The sequence below is a fragment of the Gymnogyps californianus genome, chromosome 7, assembly GCF_018139145.2.
Source record: "Gymnogyps californianus isolate 813 chromosome 7, ASM1813914v2, whole genome shotgun sequence".
Lineage (NCBI taxonomy): Eukaryota > Metazoa > Chordata > Aves > Accipitriformes > Cathartidae > Gymnogyps > Gymnogyps californianus.
The window spans coordinates 44,655,148-44,678,097 of NC_059477.1; the positions used below are offsets into that span (position 1 = coordinate 44,655,148).

Genomic DNA, 22,950 nt, shown 5'->3' on the forward strand with positions numbered 1-22,950 from the left:
ATGCTTTATTCAACTGATATGCATTTAAGCTGTGCTTTAACATACCATTTCTTTACGTCCTCCGAATTGTGCAAGAATATTAAAAACTCCAAATTCTACATCCTTTTCATTGCTGTGCTTGTTTTAAATAAATCCCCTTCAGAAAACCTAAAAAGAAAACCTTTCAAATATTGACAAAACATGTAAAAACAGTTAGAAAACATCTGATCATTTTAAAATCTGTATTTACGTAATGTACGTGCACACAATCTCATTTATTTTTTCTTTTCCAAATAAACAAAAACACGCCTAGTAAGATCCTTATTGCAGACCACCATGCAGAATAAACTATCACAGCTTCACTGAAACCAACAAAACTACATTCAGCTCCACATCTCTTGATGTATATACAAACTGATTTAACAAAAAAAATTCCAGGTTAGAGTTGAGACAAAAAAGAAAAGAGAATCTTGCCTTACTGAATGAATACCTAAAGAATTAAGTCCTCAGATAAAACAGATTATACATGGATCGATAAAACCAATTTTTTTTAATACATATATGTGTATTCATGTATACACACACACACACACACGCTCTCCATCAAGTATGAGAATACACAGTCCATCATCAGGCTCATCACAACACGACTTTAATGAATGTATTCCTTGATAGCAGCTTTTGGAGTCTTGAAATTCAGGTAGATGTTGGTACTCCAGAGTAATTTTTTAAATGTGCAAACTTGCAGCTTGATTTTATAGTGAAACTGGGCCACAGGAGAAACAATTTTCTATTACAAATATATACGTAAACACATACAATCGCATAGCTAGATGTCCAACTATTGCCATACAAACCCTCAATATGTTAAATATATAGGAGCAATATATTTGAAAACTTGCAAGCAACTTTATGAAAATTTACTTCATAACACCTGTAAAGTACGTATTTTACAATCTCAGCTTTACCTCCCATCCTTTCTTCTCATTGCCTATGTCTTTACTTCTTCCTGTTACAGAAGTAATAGTGTCAGATACTCGATAAATTGAATCTGTTCTATTTCTACGTGCTCTCTGACCACTATTCACTTTGTTCAGGCTGCTTTTAATATTCCAAAACATAAACACAATTTAAGCCAAGAATACTTTTCTAAATCCACACGGAAAAAACGTCTCTTCATCCCCCAAAATACTTTGCCCCCTAGAATTTCCCTGGCTAAATCACACTAGAGCTTGGGTAGACTGCAGTATAAGGTTGAACTAGTTCAGGCATTACCTTTGTGCTTGCTTTAGAAAGCGTAGGATCAGATATACACGGATACATATCCAACATGTTTATTTTATGACTTACAGGTATTCACCTGACACTCTCATATCACATCTCTCACCCAAAAAACCCAAAACCAAACAAACAAAAAAAACCCCACCAAACTTGTTCAGTCTTCCACCTGCTATCAATATACATTTCAGTCATTTCTTATCTCATCTGCAATTCAACTACCCCTACCCATCTCCTCATTACCACTAGCTACTTACTTTGGATTTTCAGTGGTGTTAAAATGGGTTGGCAAACTATAGAATACAAGGGAGCACCTGCATGAAACATACTTGTCACAAGTCAAATACAGATCAGCACTTCATTGTTCACTATTTTTTGCGCCTAAGAGTCAAACCTGAAGAAGGGTACCATGCTGCATCCAAATTTAAGACAATTGTTCCCAAACTGGGGAAAGCCAGGTGCAACAGAAAAGCAAAGGAACACATCTCTGAGAGGATGTACTACAATGCAGCAGAGCTGAGGCAGCAACCAAGGTAAGGTCTTCAGGCACGGCCAGATCTGGGAGTCAGCACTACCCTAAGAAAGATCTCACTGAGGATGTAGAAGGGCAGTGGAAAAAACAAGAGTCAATCGCTGTTAGAAATCCAGTACCTCTCAGTCTTACACAACAGCAGCTGTCTTCCACCACATATTCCCTGCTATGAAGCACTGATCAGGCTCAACAGTTCCTTGATGATACTGCCTCTAATTCTACCTTCCTCCTTTAAAAATCCTAGGAGGAAAGAGACAAAGGGAAAGAAGAGGAAAATAATTGAGAACTTTCTAGTTAAGACAGAATCAAAGTTGTTTAGATTGGAAGGATCTTACAGAGATCATCTGGTCCCATCTCCTGCTCAAAGCATGGTTAACTTCAAAGTTACATCAAGTTGCTCAGAGTCTTGTCCAGTAAACAAGATGCAGATTTTGCAGGCTCTCTTGAGCGCCCATTTCAGTGTTTCATAGAACCACAGACTGGTTTGGGTTGGAAGGGACCTTCAAAGATCATCTAGTCCAACACCCCTGCCATGTGCAGGGACATTTTTTAATAGGTCAGGTTGCCCAAAGCCCCATCCAACCAGACTTTGACCACTTCCAATGATGGAGCATCAACAGCTTCTTCAGGCAAACCCATTACAGTGTCTCATCACCCTCATCATAAACAATTTCTTCCTTATATCCAATCTAAACCTACCCTCTCAGTTTCAAACCATTTCCCCTTGTCCTGTCACTACAGGCCCTGGTAAAAAGTCTCTCTCCATCTTTCTTACGATCCCCCTTTATATATTGAAAGGCTGCAATCAGGTCTCCCTGGAGCCTTCTCTTCTCCAGGCTGAACAAACCCAATACTCTCAACCTGTCTTCATAGGAGAGGGGTTCCAGCCCTCTGATCACTGTTGCAGCCCTCCTCTGGACCCGCTCTAACAGGTCCATGTCTTTCTTGTACTGGGGACCCCAGAGCTGGATGCAGTACTCCACGTGGGGGTCACCAGAGCAGAGGGGGAGAATCACCTCCCTCGACCTGCTGGCCACGCTTCTTTTGATGCGGCCCGGGATACGACTGGTTTTCTGGTCTGCAAGCGCACATTGACAGCTCGTGAAGTTTGACAACTTTCATTCTCAGGAATTTTTCCCTTTTATCTAATCAAATTTTCCCTTCGCATAATTTGTGTCTTTTGCGTCTTCTCTTTTTGTTGTACGCTTCCAAGAAGAATCTGACTTTTCTTCTCTCTAACACCTTTTAGGCAGCTCAAGATAACCATTAGCTTCCCTGAGCCTCCTCAAGGCTGAACAATTCCAATTCTCTCACACATCTGTATTATGTCATGCGCTCTTGTTCCCTATTCATCTTGATAGCCAACCACTGGACTCACTAAAGTATGTCACTATCTTTCTTGTACTGGGGACCCCAAAATTGGGATACAGCACTCTAGACGTGGTCTCACAAGGGCCACATGGGGCAGTGGGAATCACTTCCCTCAGACTGCTGCCTACACTCTTGCTAATACACCCCACGATGCAGTCGGCCTATTTTGCTGCAAGAGTGCATGGCTGACTCATGGTCAGCTTGCTGTCTACCAAAACCCCAAGGGCCTTTCTGCTACTGCCCCCAACCTGTCCTGCTAGGCAAAAATTTCTGAAAAAAAGTCTTTCATTCTTATTCATCCACTGTTAGGATAAATTAATAAATGGTTTATGGACTACCAATACTACAAGCAACGGAAGAACAGAGCTACAACCACAAATTAAGAATAAGCCAAGGCCTTGTGCCTTTCACACATGGTTGAAAAGAGATGCTGATCAGTATGCCACTCCCAGTTACCAAGCTGTTCTGTTTTCACATCAGTTTCTCACAAAACACACATCTAAGCTCTTCCAGTTGTCAAGTTAAAAATAAAAGAACTCTTATTGTTTATTTAATTAAGGATCCCAGTTGCCTTCTCAGTTTTGACTCTCTTGATTCTACCATTTCAAGTTTTCTTTATTACCACAGGATTTGCTACTTAACTTAAAATCAGAAAAGAAATTAAATAAAGCTAATTTAGTTTTGCCTAAGGATTTTTAAGACTTTAATAATATAATCAAATATCAAATGATTCACAGCAATATTATGAATTCTGGTAACAGCAAATAAAATAGCCCACATACAATACTCCTCCCTCCTTGAACTCACAACCCTTACCCAGACCACACTTTTTGGAGCTTTCCTGTGGTGAACTGGTGAAGTCCTACTCAAAGCAGCTTTCTAGTTGAAACAGGAACACAATACTCAGATTAACTACCAGCAGAAAAGTTCCTGAAGACTTAGATTCAAAAGATAAGGTTGCATCAACTCACATATGGAAAATTATCTTTCCAATAGTTGACTAGAAATGTCTTCTTAACCTAAACATCTAAATTACAGAGCTACTGTATATTAAGACTCTGAAATTTAATTAGAAAAAATATTTCTCATTTCCCATAAGCAGACAAAGCTTTGTATTTAAATGCTAAGAACACTTCTTTCTATAAGAAAGCCAAAGCAAACAAAGTGAAAACTCTTATCTAATCATATGTGCTTTGAAAGATTTCTGAACTTTTAAACTTTTGAAGTAACTGTAAACAACAAAAACACTTTTTTGTGCAAACGGATCGCTGCTATTGCAAAGATAAAACCAGTTGGTCTTAACAACACAGTGATACCACCGAAAATTCAATTTACATCTGAGCTCCTCCAGTTGCCATCTGTACAGTAAAGCTTAATAAACCACTTATTCCTCCTAACAGATGCTAATCATGGATTGACAATACATAATCAAAATCTGCTCTTTAACCCTTTCAGCAAATAACCATTACTAAATCTGGTCTGCAGCAGCAGCATTAAAACAGTTGGGAGGAACTCTTACAGAAGTTGTGTCAGTAGTGGGGGTTTTTTGTTTTGTTTTTTAAAATCACCTTCCTATTATAAAATACAACACATTAAATGTAGTCTATTAGTTTAAAAGAAAACTGTAATAAAACTAGGTATTCTGCAGAGAAATACGCAGTTTATTAATTCTTTCCTTGAAACTTTCAGTAATTTTGTAATTTTACTTCCATAATTGTTTTATCTAGCATGTTAATTTGTTTTCCTTGACAAATAAATCTAAACATACATATACAAGCAAGCATATACACATACACACAATGACCGTATTTGCAGACAAATCAGCAACATACAGCAATAAACTACTTTTATTTCAATTTTTAATGAGATGATTTTCTAAAAATAACTATGCAAAAATAAGTAGAAAAAAGGCATAATTGCCTTCTGCCTTTTATTTACACTCTGTATAATTACTGTAAGCACATAAAACTTAAAATCGTATTATTTTTAGTTTCTTAGTCAATGTTAATTGTTATTATACTGAAGTAAAGATATAATTAAATCTGCAGGTGTTACACATATATGAAGGAAGTAAATTCTCACATTCTTTGGGGGATGGGCTGTTTTGGAAGCTTCTCTATTTTTTCTGAGCTTGCCAAATGTACATCCACCTACGCTGTCAAAAAACCAAACAGCTCCTTTTCAAATACTATTACTACAAGCAATGAACAGCATGTTTTCATAGAATCACAGAATGGTTCGGTTTGGAAGGGACCTTCAAAGATCGTCTAGTCCGATCCCCCTGCCACGGGCAGGGACACCTTCCACTACACCAGGTTGCTCAAAGCCCCATCCAACCTGGCCTTGAACACTTCCAGGGATCGGGCATCCACAACTTCTCTGGGCGACCTGTGCCAGTGCCTCACCACCCCCATAGTAAAAAAAAATTCTTCCTTATGTCCAATCTAAATGTGCCCTCTTTCAGTTTAAAACCACTGCCCCCTGTCCTGGCACTGCAGGCCCTGGTAAAAAGTCTCTCTCCTTCTTTCTTATGATCTCCCTTTATATATTGAAAGGCTGCAATCAGGTCTCCCTGGAGCCTTCTCTTCTCCAGGCTGAAACACGCCAACTGTCTCAGCCTCTCTTCACAGGAGAGGTGTTCCAGCCCTCTGACCATTGTTGTGGCCTCCTCTGGACCTGCTCTAACAGGCTGTCCTGGTTTCGGCTGGGACAGAGTTAACTCTCTTCTTAGTAGCTGGTACAGTGCTGGGTTTTGGATTTAGTGTGAGAATGATGTTGATAACACGCTGATGGTTTAGTTGTTGCTGAGCAGCGCTTATCTTAAGCCAAGGACTTTCCAGTTTCCCATGCTCTGCCAGCAAGCAGGTGTGCAAGAAGCTGGGAGGGAGCATGGCCGGGGCAGCTGACCCCAACTAGCCAAAGGGCTATTCCATACCATGGAACGTCATGCCCAGTATATAAACTGGGGGGAGTTGGCCAGGAGGCGCGGATCGCGGCTTGGGAACTGGGCATTGGTCAGCGGGTGGTGAGCAATTGCATTGTGCATCACTGGTGGTTTTTTTTTGTTCTTTCCCCCCCTTCCTTTTTTTGTTCTATTCCTTTTCATTACTATTATTATATTTCATTATTACTATTGTTAGTATTATATTTTACTTTAGTTATTAAACTGTTCTTATCTCATCAGTTTTACTTTTTTTTTTTTTCCCCCCTTCCCTCCTCCTCACCCCACTGGGAGGGGGGAAGGGGAAGCAGCTGCATGGTGCTTAGTTGCTGGCTGGGGTTAAACCACGACACAGGTCCATGTTTTTCTGGTACTGTAGGCCCCAGAATTGTTTTGGGGGAATATAAAAACACAGATTCTTTTTCCATAACCAAATGCACCTTCACATAAATCCTTTGCATCCTTCTGAGTATTTACGTCACCAAAAAAGGCAAATATAGCTATGTATCTAGATGCTTAAGCTAACTTCTGACGAGAAGAATGGGAACAGTTGTGAGGAGGGAGCTAATGATACACTCAAATCGCCATAAATGCATAGAACTATTTTTGTTAACCTGAGTTCACCAAATTTTTCTTCTTTCTTTCCCCCTTACCTCTCTGTACCGCGTGTTCCAATTTGTTATCAATAGTTTCTCGTTAGTTGCTAGTTCCCAAACTTATCAAATTTCACTTACAGTTCAACTATCACATTTTTTGTGCAATTTCTTTTGTTCTGAGACATAGCAGCTGACAAGTGATAAAGCACATGGTTTAAAAAAAAAAAAAAAAAAGGCAAGATGTTTGCCTAACTTGTATGTTTCTGCTAGTCTGCTGTGTTTTTATTTCATTTGCAAAGAGGCTACTATTTACACACACTTAAGTTTCATGTAAGGGAAGTGCTTTTCTTGCCAATTTGCTTCTATATTTTAGAACCAGTAATTCAAATATACAAAATCTTTCCTGGGTCTGACAGCAAAAACACCTCAAATGCTTTTTTTGTTGTTGTTCACCTTCACACTCCTAGTCACCAATTCAAAGTAGGCCAATGCATACTTCATTACTGCGAAAAGAAACTGGGTATTTTTCAAAACTTGTCAAATCCTTACTTCTACTTTCTGTAGAAAGCACGATTTACGAATCCTTTAACATCTTCCTCTTCTTTACTCAAGATTCTTTTTTCTCCTCCACCCTCCCCTCCAAAAAAATGGAAAAAAACTTAAGTGTAGATCTCACCCACAAAGATTCTTCTGCTAACCGCAGTAGTCACCAACTCTAGTATTCCTGTAATGGCAATACCCCTCATAAACGTAACTTGTCATCACAATTTTGATCAAATTCTGAGGCCTCTCTTCTTAACTTTACCTTAACTCTCTTGAAAATTTTGTTCAGTCTTCCGCCCAGCTGATCTTTTACTTTTAAATCACTTGTTTAATTATAGCCATTAATAAATTGTTTAGCTACAACCATATAGAAAATTTTTAGAAAGTATTATCTACATAACTTTCAAGTATTGTGTCAACATTCTACATAATTTCTGTTTCCACAGATAAAGTGGTACTGTTAGAATTCACCACCACCACCACCTTTCGGAACAAATAAAAAGTGCCATTATTAGGGATGAAAAGACTTTTGTATTTTGGGAGTAGAAATTAGTATCCTCAAGAACCTCGTATCTAAAATGGCATGACTTTAACAGGGGGGAAAAAAAGGGGGGGGGGGAAGACCACAAAAAAAACCCCACAACTCACAAAGTACAAGGAATTATTACTTGCCATTTTTCCTAACCTTTTCAAGCTCTCCCTTGAGCAACCTATTTGTTACAACAGAATGCATACTGAAGTGCCATTTCTTCCTTTGGATGGAAGGGTTGTTATTGCTTCCTAACAAAGAAAGTATGTTCTGTAGGCTAAAGAATTGACTGTAGCCACAAAAATGTTAGAGATAACTAAGGATATGTTTTTTCTTCTTTTTTAGAGATTTGACATTTTTCATCCCTCACAAAAGGATTAAGTAATTTATAGTTGACCATAAACACACAAGCAGAATAAACTAGTACACTGAGTTAGTACAAACAATCAGCTTAAAAAATAAGCTTGTTTCCCTTGCATTTTTTAAGGCCTACGGGAAAGCTGATCAAAAAAGCACAAATCTTTCTATAAATTCCTCCTGTTCTTCTCCAATTGCATATTTAAAGGGAGAAAATTTATGCATGTCAACTTGACCATTTACGGAGCATTCTTCTCATTCTACTGACTAAGGCACTTTTTTTGTTCAGTGTTCATCCTAATTGTTCCACAGAGTAACAGAGGTCAGCTGCAGCCAGCTAGCAGCTCTCATTCCGTGGTTGTAGGTCTAGGGAAGACTGCCCCTCAAAGTAGGATCTAGACTTCTTTGTGGGTAATAAGTCCCAAAACATTAAGGGGGAAGGAGCCTTCATAACACCTGAATGTTCAAAAAAGTCAGAGAGAAATTTTCAACTCAAGCAATGGGTGTTTTCATATTTCTATGTACCGGTATTCTCAATGGGATTGCACCTCCTTCCCAAGGAAAAGGACTAATTTTATTTTTTTTAAACAAGATTTCACAAGTCAGAAGGTTAGCAGGTTTAGCTTTTTAAAGCCCAAGATACAGGTAATGTTTAAAACTAATTAGATACTACACCCCCCTATCCCCTGCAAAACTGGAAACTTCTTCTAGGAAGTTTCAACATCTTTCTTCAGACACAGGGAGCCTGGGAAGGTAGCAGTCTTTCAGTTTCAGTAAGTCCCAGAAAAAAAAACTTTACCTCATTAACAAAGAAACAACAGGGTTCAGCTTTTATAAACAGAAAGCTTTTTCATTAAAACTGGCTCACCTTACAGAAGCTGCCAGTATACTACTGTATTACAGAAAGTTTCACAATGTCTGATGCCTGCAGTAAACTCAAAATCCTAGATACGGTCTTCCTATTTTTGACTATCATTGCAAATTACTTAATCACTTCCCTAGTTCTGCCCCCCCCCCCCCCCTTTTTTTTTTAAATTTGGTTCAGGTTGCTGCTCCTCACTTCAAAATAGTAGGCTATCTTACCTCCCGCCCTTACCTGCTCTCATATCACTGCCTGCTAAGCAGTGTGTTCACTAGAAAACTGTTCTTTTGACCTTTAATTCACTTGATCCCTCCCATTTAATAACTCTGCTCTCTCCATATGAACCTATTCGTTCTTTGAATTCAGCAGATGATGGTGCTCTTACCATTCCTGTAAATACTGTATTAAGTCACACGTAGTGGTTTTAATAGCTTCTCTTTCCACATTGTACAGAAAGTGTGCAACTGTACACTTGATGAAGTACTTCTAAAACCTCAGCCTTTTAAATTTAATCTTAAAAATTAATGAGCATGCAAAAATGATTGATTTAGCCTTTTTTTCCCCTATTGTCAGTGCAAATTTTATCTTTACTGATTGTAAAGTTACCTCTGGGATGAGGGCATGAAGGTCACTACTGAAACATAAGACTCCACTGTATCACACAATATCTTGTCTGGGATCTAAACAAGGCTCTTGTTAACCAACATATCTCATTACTGGACATAAACTCACAATATGTCTTTACAAATTTAAGTATGTTATTTGCTATTTTCAGGGTATATTATTACAAGTGTATTAAGAATTGATGGTTAATATGAGGAGCATCAAAATAATAAACTTGAAAAACCATTTCAAGTCTACTTCAGATTTTCCTCTTTTACTCTGTGTACCTGACAGACAATAAGTACAATAAAAGTTAAAAAGTGGCCTGAAAGTTGCATCTGTGAGCTAAGCAAAGCCAGTCAGGCTTGCAGTTTAAATCTCTATCTATTTTAGTCTTCACTGTTAACTTTGTCTAAAACAAAGTACTGGAATAAGACACAAATACTTTTTTTTCTTTAGTGATCCTGAAAAAAAAACCAAGCGAATTGATGAGAATGCAAAATTCTTCATTTCCTAATAGTCTAGTAAACTATCTATTAATAAAACAAGATAATTCATGCTCATCATGTAGCAAAATATCACACATTCTCTGACTACTCAAAATACTTTTCAAAGGTGCTAAAATTGATTTTGGAATCAAAACTCTCAGCACAGTCTCTCAATTAATTTTAAATATTCCCTAAACTGTACAACATCAGACATCAAAACTACTAAACGTATATTGAAAATGTGCAACACACTAAAATTACATTCTATCATATTTATATTTCAAGCCTACATACAAAGAAATCTAGAAAAAATTATAACAGTGTTATTATGGACATTAATTGTTAAAGATCTACTCAATAGTCACAAAAGTAATTGCACATGTAAACTAAGAACCTAAAAGTCTTAGTTAAGCCTGTGCTTAATGTCTTGCTGAAATCAGGACCTGGATGCAGAATTTAGCACTAAGCCATAAAGTACATAACATTTTCCTTTTCCCTATATGATTCATGCTTCTCAGAAAATCAGGAGAATGCTTATTGCTACAGCTTACTTACTGTGATGAATGTGGTCAGTTCTGTGACATTGCTGTTTTGCAACCTGCAAACAGAAAACAATTAATGATCAGCTGAGTCATCCTTTCATCAAGTAACTTTTACAAGGACAAAGACACCTCACACAGAACAGTAAAATTTCTCAAAAAAACATGTCTGTGAAGTATTTCCAGTGTACTGAAAACACTGTTTCCCACAGCCAGATATGAAGCCACTAAAACAAGAAAAGTTTAAGCCAAACGTTATGTAATCACACTTTTTTTGTTTGCAACCAGCTGTTTAAATACACATACCCATTTTACCCTTACTAAATTGTGAATGATACAGTACAATGTGTTCCCCTTAGATGTACACAGTAAGTCAAAGGAATCTTTCTGTTAAAATGCAAAAACAATTCTGGCCTCCCAGAAATCAATGGGAATTTTCACTTTTGTGTAAACGTTTGTTTAAATGTTTGTTCATTCCATTACTGATGCTCTCTAGAATGAGGATTTCAAACTCTCCTCATGCTATGAGAATTCAGAAGCATCTCTATGTCAGTACAAAATCCACACATATTTCACTGAAAATTTAAAAACTAAAAATAATTTTTGAACACTTGTTTGGATTGCTTTCTTCCCAGATTTTTTTCCCCTGGGTAGATCAAGTTTTTCTAAACACATAGTTCATATACACTGTGTAGGAAACAGAAAACAGCATAACAGATGCAACATTTGGAATACAACCATTTCAGGAAAATCTTACTTGCTATAGTAGTAGAAATCTGATATTGTTGGGGTTTTCTAATAATTTTTTTTCACTGAAGATGAGTAAAGAGTCAGTGAAATTGTACAGTTCTTCTGTAGCATTAAACATATACTTGCTATACAAAGCAACATTGACAGACAATTTTAACTGAGCAAAATACGCATAATTGCCTACAAATCAAAAAATGCTAGGGTAAAATGGCATTTCAGGGTTTTTTTTGTTGTTGGTTTGTTTGGGGCTTTTATTTTACACTGAACACTTTTCAAAAAAAAAACAAATGTGTAGAAAAATGGATGATTTTACCCGAGAAATTTTTCTACAGCATCACACTGATGGAAGCATAAAGCTGGCCTATCTCAATCTCACAGTAGCACAGTCAAGAAAACATACTAATAGATATACACAAACAAAACTTCAGCTATCTACATGAGCAAGAACTGCTTTTACAGAGTTAGGTAAGCTAAGTAACAATTTAAATCTAGGTAGGTAATTACATCAACAGCCACGATTTTTTTTTTTAAATTTAAATTTAATTTTAAATTACAACTGTAAACTTGTAGGCATTAACACCAACAATTGCCTTTTTGTTTGTTATTGCCACTACTGTCAAACTGCACTCCCAGGCCTGCCAGGAAAACAATAGGTATTTTTCTCCCTTGTCAAAGGACAGCCTGGAACAAATCGCTCCTCATAGCAGTCAGCGGCACCATCAACAACCTATACAGGAAAGGAATCACATTTTTTCTCCCAGGGAGAAATCAAAACATTACCGTTTCCCTTCTCTACCCTACTGCCATGCTTTGACAACACCAAAAAATCCCCAGCCTACTAGACCAGAAACAAGAAAGAGAGAAGCAATGGAAGGAGATACGACCCAGTAGCTACACCATTTAAACAGTGGGAGCAAAGCATTTGAGAGAGGAAAAGCTTAAGAAAGTATGTATTTTGCTACTCTCTCAACCATCCTGCTGGCTGACTAGAACCCTGAAACTGTCCTTCAGAAAGCAGAAAAAGTCATATTTCTTCTTCTAAGTTGGAAACATGGTTTTTCCTGTATTAGCTGAAGCTGAAGTACTTGCTGCCTGTTAAAATTTTGCACACACGTTCTACTTCTGACTACATCTATACCTGTGGCACTGCTAAGTTTTGGGTTTGGTATCAGTCCTGAAGGCACTGAATAGCCCATCAAAACCTGAACCTCAGGACAAATGTTAGAGGTTCAACAGAGTTGAGGATAGTGAAAACAGCTCTTAAAGTTCCAGCTTGCCATTTGCAAGGAATGATAACCAACTACCTTACTGGCAGGCAGAGCATACTGCACAGTCACAGCTTCCTCAGCCCTGAATACTGTCCAATGAGAAGCAATTTCTCTATAGAAAAGTTACCCACATCCCTAAGGATCCAACCACATTGGAAAACAGCCTACTTGTTTCCCCAGGGTAACACCATTTCCAAAAGACTGGGAGGAAATCTTGAGTAGCAGATTCAGCCTGATGGCTCTCTGACAATCTGTTGCTTCAACACATCTCCTTTACCAGCTGCTGACTTCTCCTCTACACTTCATCTGCTCTGACCGGATGCAAATATGTAAACCAAGGAGTGAGGAAAGAGAGAGGGGCTTTTTTCGTCTCTTCTCTATCCTTAATACATGAAAAGTGTCACTACTTGGAAAATCCTCTACAACTTTAAAAGGCAAAAAATTGTAAACAAAGAAGTTTCCGCAAGAAATTGGAATAGGTACTTAAGAAATTGTAATACAAAAGACTGCATGACTGCAAGTAAAAACAGATAACAGTTTTAAAAACAGGCTTTACTATGGCTTCAATACTTCAAGGTCTGCATATGTTAAGAATTATTCCCAAAGCAAAAAATTTCAACATTAGCCATGTGCATAAGCAAAATCACTTTGTACTGTCTGGATCCATCTCACAGCTTCATACCACACAAATTACTTCAGATAGTAACGTAAAATATATTTCAACAAAGCACATCCATGTTTTCTTAGCTTTCTTTGACTAAAGACCTACTAAAGTCAGTCTTTAATCTGAAATGGTGCAATAAACATTTCAGTCCACCTTCAAAATTCATAGAAGACCTCAAGATCTGCTGCCTGTGTAAGCTTTCAGCCTTTGTTATTAGAGTTCATGTTCTATGTCCATTCCTACCTTGAATATCCATGTACTTACGTGAGCTAAAAGGCGAGTACCTTTCCATAGGCAGTTGAGGCATGAAGTTGATTGCACCTGAGGGAAGGGGTGAGGTAGGAGGGCTGTCAAATCTAAGCTTGGAAAGGGGCAACAGAACACGAAATCAGAGTTTGAGATAGATGAACAGAGGTGTCAGGAAACATCTGGGAGATGCGAGGATGAAAAAGCAGGAGAGGAAGGCACCAGAAAACATGCAACTGTGCAACACCACCAGCAGGTGCTGGGGTACACAAATAGGGTAACTTCTTAATCCCTTTCTTGAAATACTTAACAGAAACACAGGGGCATAGCCCTCCGTTAAAATATCATATGGTATTATGCAAATCACCCAAGCATGAACATATGAGTATCACATACTTTCATTAGGCTAAATAAAAAGTCTGTATTCAGCAGGAAAATTTTAGCAGTACGTTCAAAATTACTAGTGTTGAATTAATCTAAAGCAGTGGTCAAATATTCTTCCTCCCAAACAGGGAGGAACTGCACATAGTCAAGATTTTAGTGAAGGTCCAAATCCAAGAATTTTACAGATTGGGAAAGTGAATCTGGCTAGATGTATACACACAGGCATACCTACTATCTTTTGATAAGCCAAAATTAACTTCAGTTGGACAATTCTGTATCACACACAATTGACTGACAGATGTCCTGTGTATCTAATACTCTCCAAGGAAAAAAAAAGTGCATCTTGATGCAACTGCTGTAAACCTGAGCAAATAAATTCAATTTTTAAGATCAAAAATAGAGTTGTCTATTATATTTAAGTAAGAGCAAATCTAACTTCCCATTTCTTACTCAAGTAAACAAACAAATGCAAATACAATGCAACATGTACAAAATGCATCATACACTGCCCTGGTTCCTTCTCCCATATGCTGTACACATTTACAATAAACAAATTACCAAGTTAATCAAAGACCATTGTCCATTCTTCATCAATAAAGAAATGAATATTTAATGCATGGTCTCGTATTACTGAGGTGGTTTACTCTCTTTCCAAAGACTAAAGGTTTCATTGTTCAGAGTTTTATTCGCTTGCTATAGAAAGCTACCTCAATTCATTAGTAGCACTCACCAGTCAGTAAATAGATGGTCCAAGACCTCTAAAATAGGCATAGCAATTATTTTCCCTTTGAAAGGGAGAAGAAACTTACACATTGAAGACATCCCTCCCACCACACCCCGTGCTCCCCAGCATCAAAGACATATTACAAGCTCACGAGTTGGAATGGATTGGAATTTGCCTCATGAATTTTTCTTAAAGATAACGGCATTTTTATATAGACATAGCTAACCTTCCCAGCTATTCACTTTATTCTTAAAATAACTCTATGAAACTTTTTTTTTAAAAAAAAGATGGGCACCAGTCAAAAACTCAAAGTCCCAGGATTTAATAGTGTAATTTAGGCTTTTAAGTATGTTTTGTATTTCTACCACAAGATTAAAACAATGTTATATAAAATGCATTCATTATTCCACTACTTTAAAACTCTTCTTTTTGGCTTTAAATATACATTTCATTCCACAATGGTTACAGTATTTCCTTAAACACACCATCACGAAAGCACAATGAATGGCTTAAAGTTGTGTCATCATTGTGTCATCAAGTGTCATTCATTCATTTAGTTCCCATTCAGTTTCTGCAGGACTTCTGAATCTACCTCCCTTCATTACCTTGGCAAATCTCAGCCACACATTGTCCATTTCAATAATGGACTTTCACCTCCATGTAACACGTGAACTAAAATAGTGCTCCTTCTCTCCCTTCACAGCAGTTGCAGAAGATACTTCTGTAACTCTGATCATTATTTTATTGTAAACACAGGGGAACTTTACATTTGCTATCACCTGTACATTTCACCTGTCTGTGATATATACACATCACACATTGAATTAGCTTGACTTTACTTTAAAAATTATTTGAATATTACACATGAAGCAGAATTCATATTTTCCCCTCTTTCCTGCACTTTATATTTGGTGCTCCCAAGAGAGTCAAAAGATGATTATGAGTGGTGCAATCCAATTATTTCACACTTTATCTTGGAAAATTGTAAATAATAAACCTGCTTTGCTTGAAATTACTCTTTACGCTCCAAGTAAATACAGTCGTGCATTTCTTCCTAAAAGGAAGTAGCACTCAGTAGTAAGATAATTTTTTAGTTAACATGCCAAGACCTAATTGGACATTTGCATATTATAAGCAAACATGTGAGGAAATGGTGGAGAAAAGGTAGAGGATTTTAATATCACAAGGAACATTAAATAAGACAATGTAAGAAATGCACATAGTGGAAGGCACCATGAAACCCACACAGTCTGTACCCTATAAGCTTAAACTGGGCTATCATAAACCCAATGTTCAGGCTGCTTTGTATAAAATTTAATTGTAGCAAGACATCTAACTCAAAATCAAGGGTAAAAACAAAATAGATCTACCACACCACTTCACAGATTCTCAGAGGCAAAAGACTCTCCTGTAAATACGATATATCCACACTACAGTCCCCACTGTGACTGTTTAACTAGTTTTCAGCCAAGGTTAAGCTAAGCTAAACAATGCAACTATCTTCTTGCAGCACACAACACAGTGCAGTTAATTCTTAAGTATTTACTGCTTTTCCCTTCAGCCTGTGAGCAGATGCATATTACTGCCTCTACACTGTTAGCAACATGTAAGTTAGGCAGTCCAAAGGTGGTTCAGGATTCTGTGAGCTACTTCCATTGCAAACACGTTAGCTCCCCAAAGTTTTGCAGAAGTTTTCAGGAACCAGATTCTACATTTTCCAAAATTATTCCCTTACCTGTTTATAATTTTAACTGACAGTACTTCAGTTTAAAATACTCCTTTTTTTCCTTCTCATCCCGTTGCTTCTGGTTGCAACTCCTTCTAAACAAACCCTCTACTCTGACACTATCAAAATCAGTCTGACTGTACGGGTCACATGCTCAGGAGCTCAGTAACACTGCTCTTGAGATGTGCTGCAGCAAAGCAACCTCTAGTCTATTTACACACACACAGACATCTTCCAACAGATCAATTCACCTCACTCTTCACTCAGCTGAGCAAGCATACAATCCAATGCAAAACAGGGGCAGGATGCAGCCACAGCAGTGGGACTGCTCCTTACAGCAACATCTCAGCACAAGACCAAATAAGGCATGATAGAAAATCATACCAATTAAATGGAAGCAGTACCGACTCTGAATTGTTTTAAACTTCTATTAGGAAAAGCAAGAATTTTGATCTTCACAACCAGAATGGACTAGATGGCCCAAATAAAGGTAAGTATTCAGGTGGAAATAACACCACGTACTTTTGATAGCTGTGGGGTTTCATTACCATATAGCTGCCTATCACACATTTCTACCATTCACTTTACAACTTACTGACAGGTCCAACTCGATCACCAGCATACATCAAGTAACAACTAAAAGGCACACCTATCGTGGCAAATGTGATTCTGATTGTTACTTCCTCTAGAGTCCATCCTCTTGTTTGCTTTACTCAAAATCAAATTCGCTTTAGCTGACCGTGTAAGGGTTTGCACTACGGGTATAAAATTAACATAGAAAAAAAAACTTTTCTTAGAAGCAAGCTCAAGGAAGAATCCAAATTTCTCTGTTTACTGAAGGTTTTAAAAACAAACTGTAAAAGAAAAAAAACCAACATAGATCATTATCTACAAAAAGACCTAACTTTTATTTACAGGGCAAAACTAGGGGAAACATGACTAAGACAAGCGACTGTGAGGTTTGAAAAAATCATACTATTTGCTGCAGATAGGTATACACCAAGACTGAAGCTTTAAAATTTTGAAACTAAAACCAAAGGAAGCATCTACTTTTGTAAATAATATGTTCCTTACATATTTCAGTATTTTTCTTCTCCCTGATTAAAAGCACACAGACTGGTTTTGGCCCCAGTGTCCGAAGTACAGAGTAAACAGGTGCCTTGGGTATACAAATACCAAGTGGAAAACTAAGTTAAAACTCAACAGCGAAGACATCATTTGGCATGAACTTAAGGAAGTTATGCAACACCAACTTCTCTATCCAATTAAAAAAATATATATATTAAAAAGGACCAAAGAATATTGTTTCAGACTAAATATTCTCTTCCTTGACACAACTGCGCATACACACAAACATGGAAAGCTCAGGATTTACCATTTAATTGTGCAATAACAGAAGTCCATGCAACTAGTTTCTTCTTCTCCCTTTTAGCACTCATTCCACTAACAAAGTCCAACAGAAAACCATTTTATCGTGGTTTATTTTTTAGATTTGTTTTTAGAACTGATTATTACAAAGTATAAAACAAAGTATCCTTAAACGCAAACAAAATCCTAATGCAATTTGAGAATAAAAGGCCAGAAACAGCCAACATTCCACACTCAATGGAGATAGGCGGAAGTTGAATATTTAAAAGAACAGAAAGAACAGAAAATGTAGAGTGCCTGGAAGAGGAGATTGTAAACTTGCTTTTATATTTCCCCGTATCAACCCAGCACAGGCAAAGTGTCTCATTGGCTGCACTGCGCTACACAGACACACAAGTGTAATAATTGCTTCTCGTGGCAAGAACGGGACAGTTAACGTGGACAGGAAAGATTATTTTTTATTTTCAAATTTCATTATTAACTATGCAACGTTAACGTAACCTAATCTTTTTTCCCTGCGTTATTTCCTTATTGTGTACAAAGTAAAGAAAAAGGAAGTTTCCTGTGCTTAACATTAGCATATAAATGGAGCTAATTGAGGTTTGACTTAAGTGGGAAGACAGGGTGGGGTGAATTCCCACCTTTGTTACTGTTATCACTTTGCAAGGTGTTTTTTTTAAGCAAGACTAGAATAACTGGTTTACATTCTGGCAATGGCATCTTCTCAATTAAATCAAAACTTAGAATCTGAAAGCACTGCAGAACGCAGCAAAAACTGCACCATTTTCATAAAGCTGTGAGGCAAGACGTTTTCTTTCTTGCCTGCAATCTGCTTCTTTCTCCAATACAAATGTACTACAAAAGATATGCCTGTCTTAAAAAATGACTTGGTGCCCTTTTTAACTATATAGCAAACAAAGGCTGAAAGAACATGAGTTTTCAAGTTACATTCTTCCTGGTTTTCATTAGTAATTCAGGACTTGCCTGCTCTGGAAGTTTACTGTGATTGCAGAGCTAACAAAGTTATGGCATTATAAAAGACTGAAAAAGTGCGGTTAGGGAAACTTCGTCAAACTCTTTCATACGTCTGTTAACATTTATAACTAGTATTTCTTGAAAACCTGATAGAAAGAACATTTGGTAAAATGGGGGCACTTGTTCCCTAAAACTTACATAAATATTTGAAAAAACTGAAGCAAGTTTCTCTATGCAAGACAAGATATGCCATTACTGATACTTTTAAAAAGTCTTAGCAGAAAAGTCATTAATACTTATTAAAGACTAACACATGACAATCTGCTTCTTGGAAAACCCTTCTACCAGAATAGTCAAAAGGAAAAGAGAAGTCATGGCCCTAAAATAGGGATCCACTTACATAGAATAATAGAATCATTTAGGTTGGAAAGACCTTTAAGATCACGGAGTGCAACCGTAAACCTAACAATGCAACAATGATGTTAAGAGAATCATTAAAGCCACTGCATGAAAAGCCTCCCATCCAGATATGCCACGTTCACCTCAGCAAACCATTCAAGTATTGGCCAATAAAGATACAGTAGTCACATGCTCATCTGCTGCCACACAGAACTGTGTATTGGTTAAGCTCTTTATAGCTCTTGCTGCACCTTCTGAACAGGAACAATGCAACTGGGGGGCAATGAAAAAATCCCACACTAAACTGTCTTCAACATTATCAAGTTCCACTGTGTCTCTTAACTTTAGCTTAAGACCAAAATTTTCTGTAAGATCTTCTTCTTTCTTCCACTCATTTGCAATTGTACGTTCCTCATTCCATTAAGTATTTGAAAGAAGAAAAACAGGCATAACTTCTATTCCCCCGAAATGCCCTGTTTTCTCACGCTATTATTTTATCATTGCTCAAAGAACTAACTACTCTTCACTTACATTAGACAAAATTCTACAACTGGCAGGAAACAAAGGCCTTTACCCACATCTTTACACTGTAAAAACAGAATGAATGTAAGAAATGTTATTTCAGTTTCACTGTACTAAGAAATCATTTTCTGAGCAGCAGAAAATGGGAGTTGTCCTTTTTTATGACAATTGTCCTGAAGTCAGGAAGCCACATTTTCTTGTGAGTATGCTAGCACTCCTTTATGAAAGCAGAAGCCACAGAAACCCTTTGACCAATTGCAGTCCCTGTTTTCTTCAGTAGGCAGACTATACCTCTCTGTAGCAGAAGAAATACAGGAGCTAATCAGCTGCTAGAACACTGCACACAGGAACCATGAATTGGCCCCAAAACGCAAGACTCGGGCTCCTAGCCCACAGTTCCTCCGTATTCTTTTATTCAAGTAATTTGATCCACGCACCTGAAGACTTCTCTTATATTCAGTTCTCTGGGTATAGAGATCCACTTACATAGAATCATTTAAGTTGGAAAGACCTTTAAGATCATCGAGTGCAACCGTAAACTTAACACTGCAAGTCCACCACTAAACCATGTCCCTAAGTGCCACATCTACACATCTTTTAAATACCTCCAGGGATGGTGACTCAACCACTTCCCTGGGCAGCCTGTTCCAGTGCCTGACAACCCTTTCAGTGAAGAAATTGTTCCTAATGTTCAATCTAAATCTCCCCTGGTGCAAGACTGTCTGATCATCACCAAGTAAACACCTTCTAGACACAGTCCTTATTATTCTCTGAATTGTTATCCTTCCCCCTATATCTTCATTAATTTAAATTTGCTTGTTTGACCATTGTCGTGGTTTAATTTTAAAAATATTAATTCTCATACTAGAAAAATGACACATAACCTGATTTCGAAATGCTGAAAATCTCTATATACACCACGTGAAGAACAAAGAAGATCCTCCTTTGGGCTTATTTCTCTTTCAGTGCAAAAGGCCACAAAAACTTAACTACCGACCTGAGGCTTTATTTAGTTCAGTAGTATTAAAAAAGAATTCAACTTCTAGGTCCTTTTTACATTTTTCAGGTAAAACATGTGTCTGTGAAACATGCCAGTTTTCTAGTATTGTTATCCCCTCACTGAAACAGAATTCAAGCTAAAAAGTGAAAAAGTTCAGAATGCTGAGGTATGGTTTTTTGTTCACATTGCTGACCATTTCACACAGCTTGACAAGGTGAGATTCCTAGACTCAGCTACTAAGAAAAAAAATCCCTTTGGAAGAAACAAAAGCTGCGTGGATCATCAAAGTTCTGTCAGCATATCAGACACTGTTAGGCCATGAACCTTTCCACATCCGGACCTTTCACTGTTATGATGGATGAAAGCAATGATGTCAGCAATGACGAGAAGGTCTACATCATGATTAGGTACTTTGATCAAGATTCAAGATTTGTGAAAAAAACGATCTTTTGGTAAAGCTTGTCTAAAAGTGCTGAAAGGTTTTTGCATCACTTAATTAGTTTTCATTGACTCCCACGTTCTACAGACACGACAGAATTTTTCTCTGACTCAGCACTTACAGGGATCAGCAAGCACACTTACAACTAAAAAGTGTCGGCCATTCTATATAACCTCCCCTGTGTGTCACTTCCTTACATTTGATAAACAAGAATGATGTCAAGGCCATTCTCTAACAAGTGGGGACATGTTGATTAACAACTCTACCATGCCAGTATAAATTGAAAAGAACACTGTCAGTAAAAATACAACACTGTTCCTCTTCCTGCCAACATCATCCGTGGAAGATGAAAGAAAAATGTGAAAAGAATTAAGTTTTTCTTCTAGCGAAGGAAGCGCCATTTCATCCTTTAACATCCATTTTGAGCTGAACAAGAGAAAGTCTGAGTATTATTGCATTAAGAGGGACTTTATCTTCATCCTCTATTTAAAGACTGACCACTACCTTGAGACTGCATACTTGCTCTACAATGTTGTAAGCTCTAGCAAACAACGAGGGAGCAGGAAGACGTGACTTCAGCATTCATGTAGCTGCTCCTGTCTGCCAAAAAGACACAGTAATTGTTTTGCATATTGCCCCATAAGCCAGAAACCTCAGTCACAAAACGAAACTTCACTGCATTTTACATGATTCAGGGAAACATGCACAGTATTAAAAAAGCAATAATCACACAGACACAAACATAGCTGGCGAAAAGGGAGAGAAAACAAGGATGAAAAAGCCAGTCAAGGGAAGAAAATAAGAAAAAAAACAAACCTATGAGAAAGGGGAAAAGGCCTTTTATTTTTTAATGAATAAATTAGGTTACGTAACTGAAAAACAAAAACACAATGCAAGTGAAAAGGGGAAAAAACATACAGGAATGAAGTGACAATTCTTTGCATTATTATTATTATTATAGTTATTAGAACTGTGAATACAAATAGCTTGAAGTTCTTTCAATTTTTGCAGATTCTCACTACTGACATAGGTACCTTTATTAGGCATGTTTACTATCATAGCCAGCACAAAGTTGAGTCATCATATTTAAAAGGTCAGTAAGTTACTTTCATTAAGTCTCCCAGTACTGAAATCTCCTGATAACACATGGTTAGATGAGGTGTGAAATATAGGTTTGATTCCCAATTCAATTATATCAAGTACACAAGCAAATATCAAGAATCCTATTCTGAAAACTGTAACAAGAAGCTACTTCTTTCCATGTAAAGCTCTTAATCCCAGGTCCTTAACAGAGAAAGTAGTTTGATCTCTAAAACTTGAAATTTAGGCTCCCTCTGACGGGACAAACAGAAACAGCCTGTATTTTCTCTAATAAAAGCAATTACCAGCTGCAAGATAAAGCGCTTTAACCAAATGAAATTGGAAATTAATTGGTTATCAAGTATAGCTACATTTAAATATCCTTTGCATCCTTGTCTCTCTGTATTTTCACAATGACAAAAACATTGCCCTGCCTGTTCGCAAAACCAATTAAACCAACTTGTAAAAAAAAAAAAAAAAAAAAAAAAAAAAAAAACCACCACAAAAAAAAACCCCTATATCTCCTATTCTTAAAAATTTACCACACAGGGAAATAAAGAGAAATTCTTATATATATGGTTTTCTGAAACACTAACAAATATCTCTCCCATTGAATCATAGAATGGCTTGGATTGGAAGGGACCTTTAAAGAGCATTGAGTTCCACCCCCCCCCGTCACGGGCAGGGACACCTTCCACTAGACCAGGTTGCTCAAAGCCCCATCCAACCCGGCCTTGAACACTGCCAGGGATGGGGCGTCCACAGCCTCTCTGGGCAACCTGTGCCA

The 22,950-nt window shown here is 37.4% G+C and overlaps 1 protein-coding gene across 2 annotated transcripts in view; it reads right to left on the reverse strand.

Annotated features, from left to right (window-relative positions):
- The window catches only part of BAZ2B (bromodomain adjacent to zinc finger domain 2B), a 168,841-nt gene that overhangs the window by 115,775 nt on the left and 30,116 nt on the right, over positions 1-22,950 (reverse strand). For both annotated transcript variants that reach the window (XM_050899489.1, XM_050899490.1), the window contains exon 2: positions 10,635-10,677. The gene's annotated coding sequence lies outside the window, so the exon portion shown is untranslated. The remainder of the gene's footprint in view (positions 1-10,634; positions 10,678-22,950) is intronic.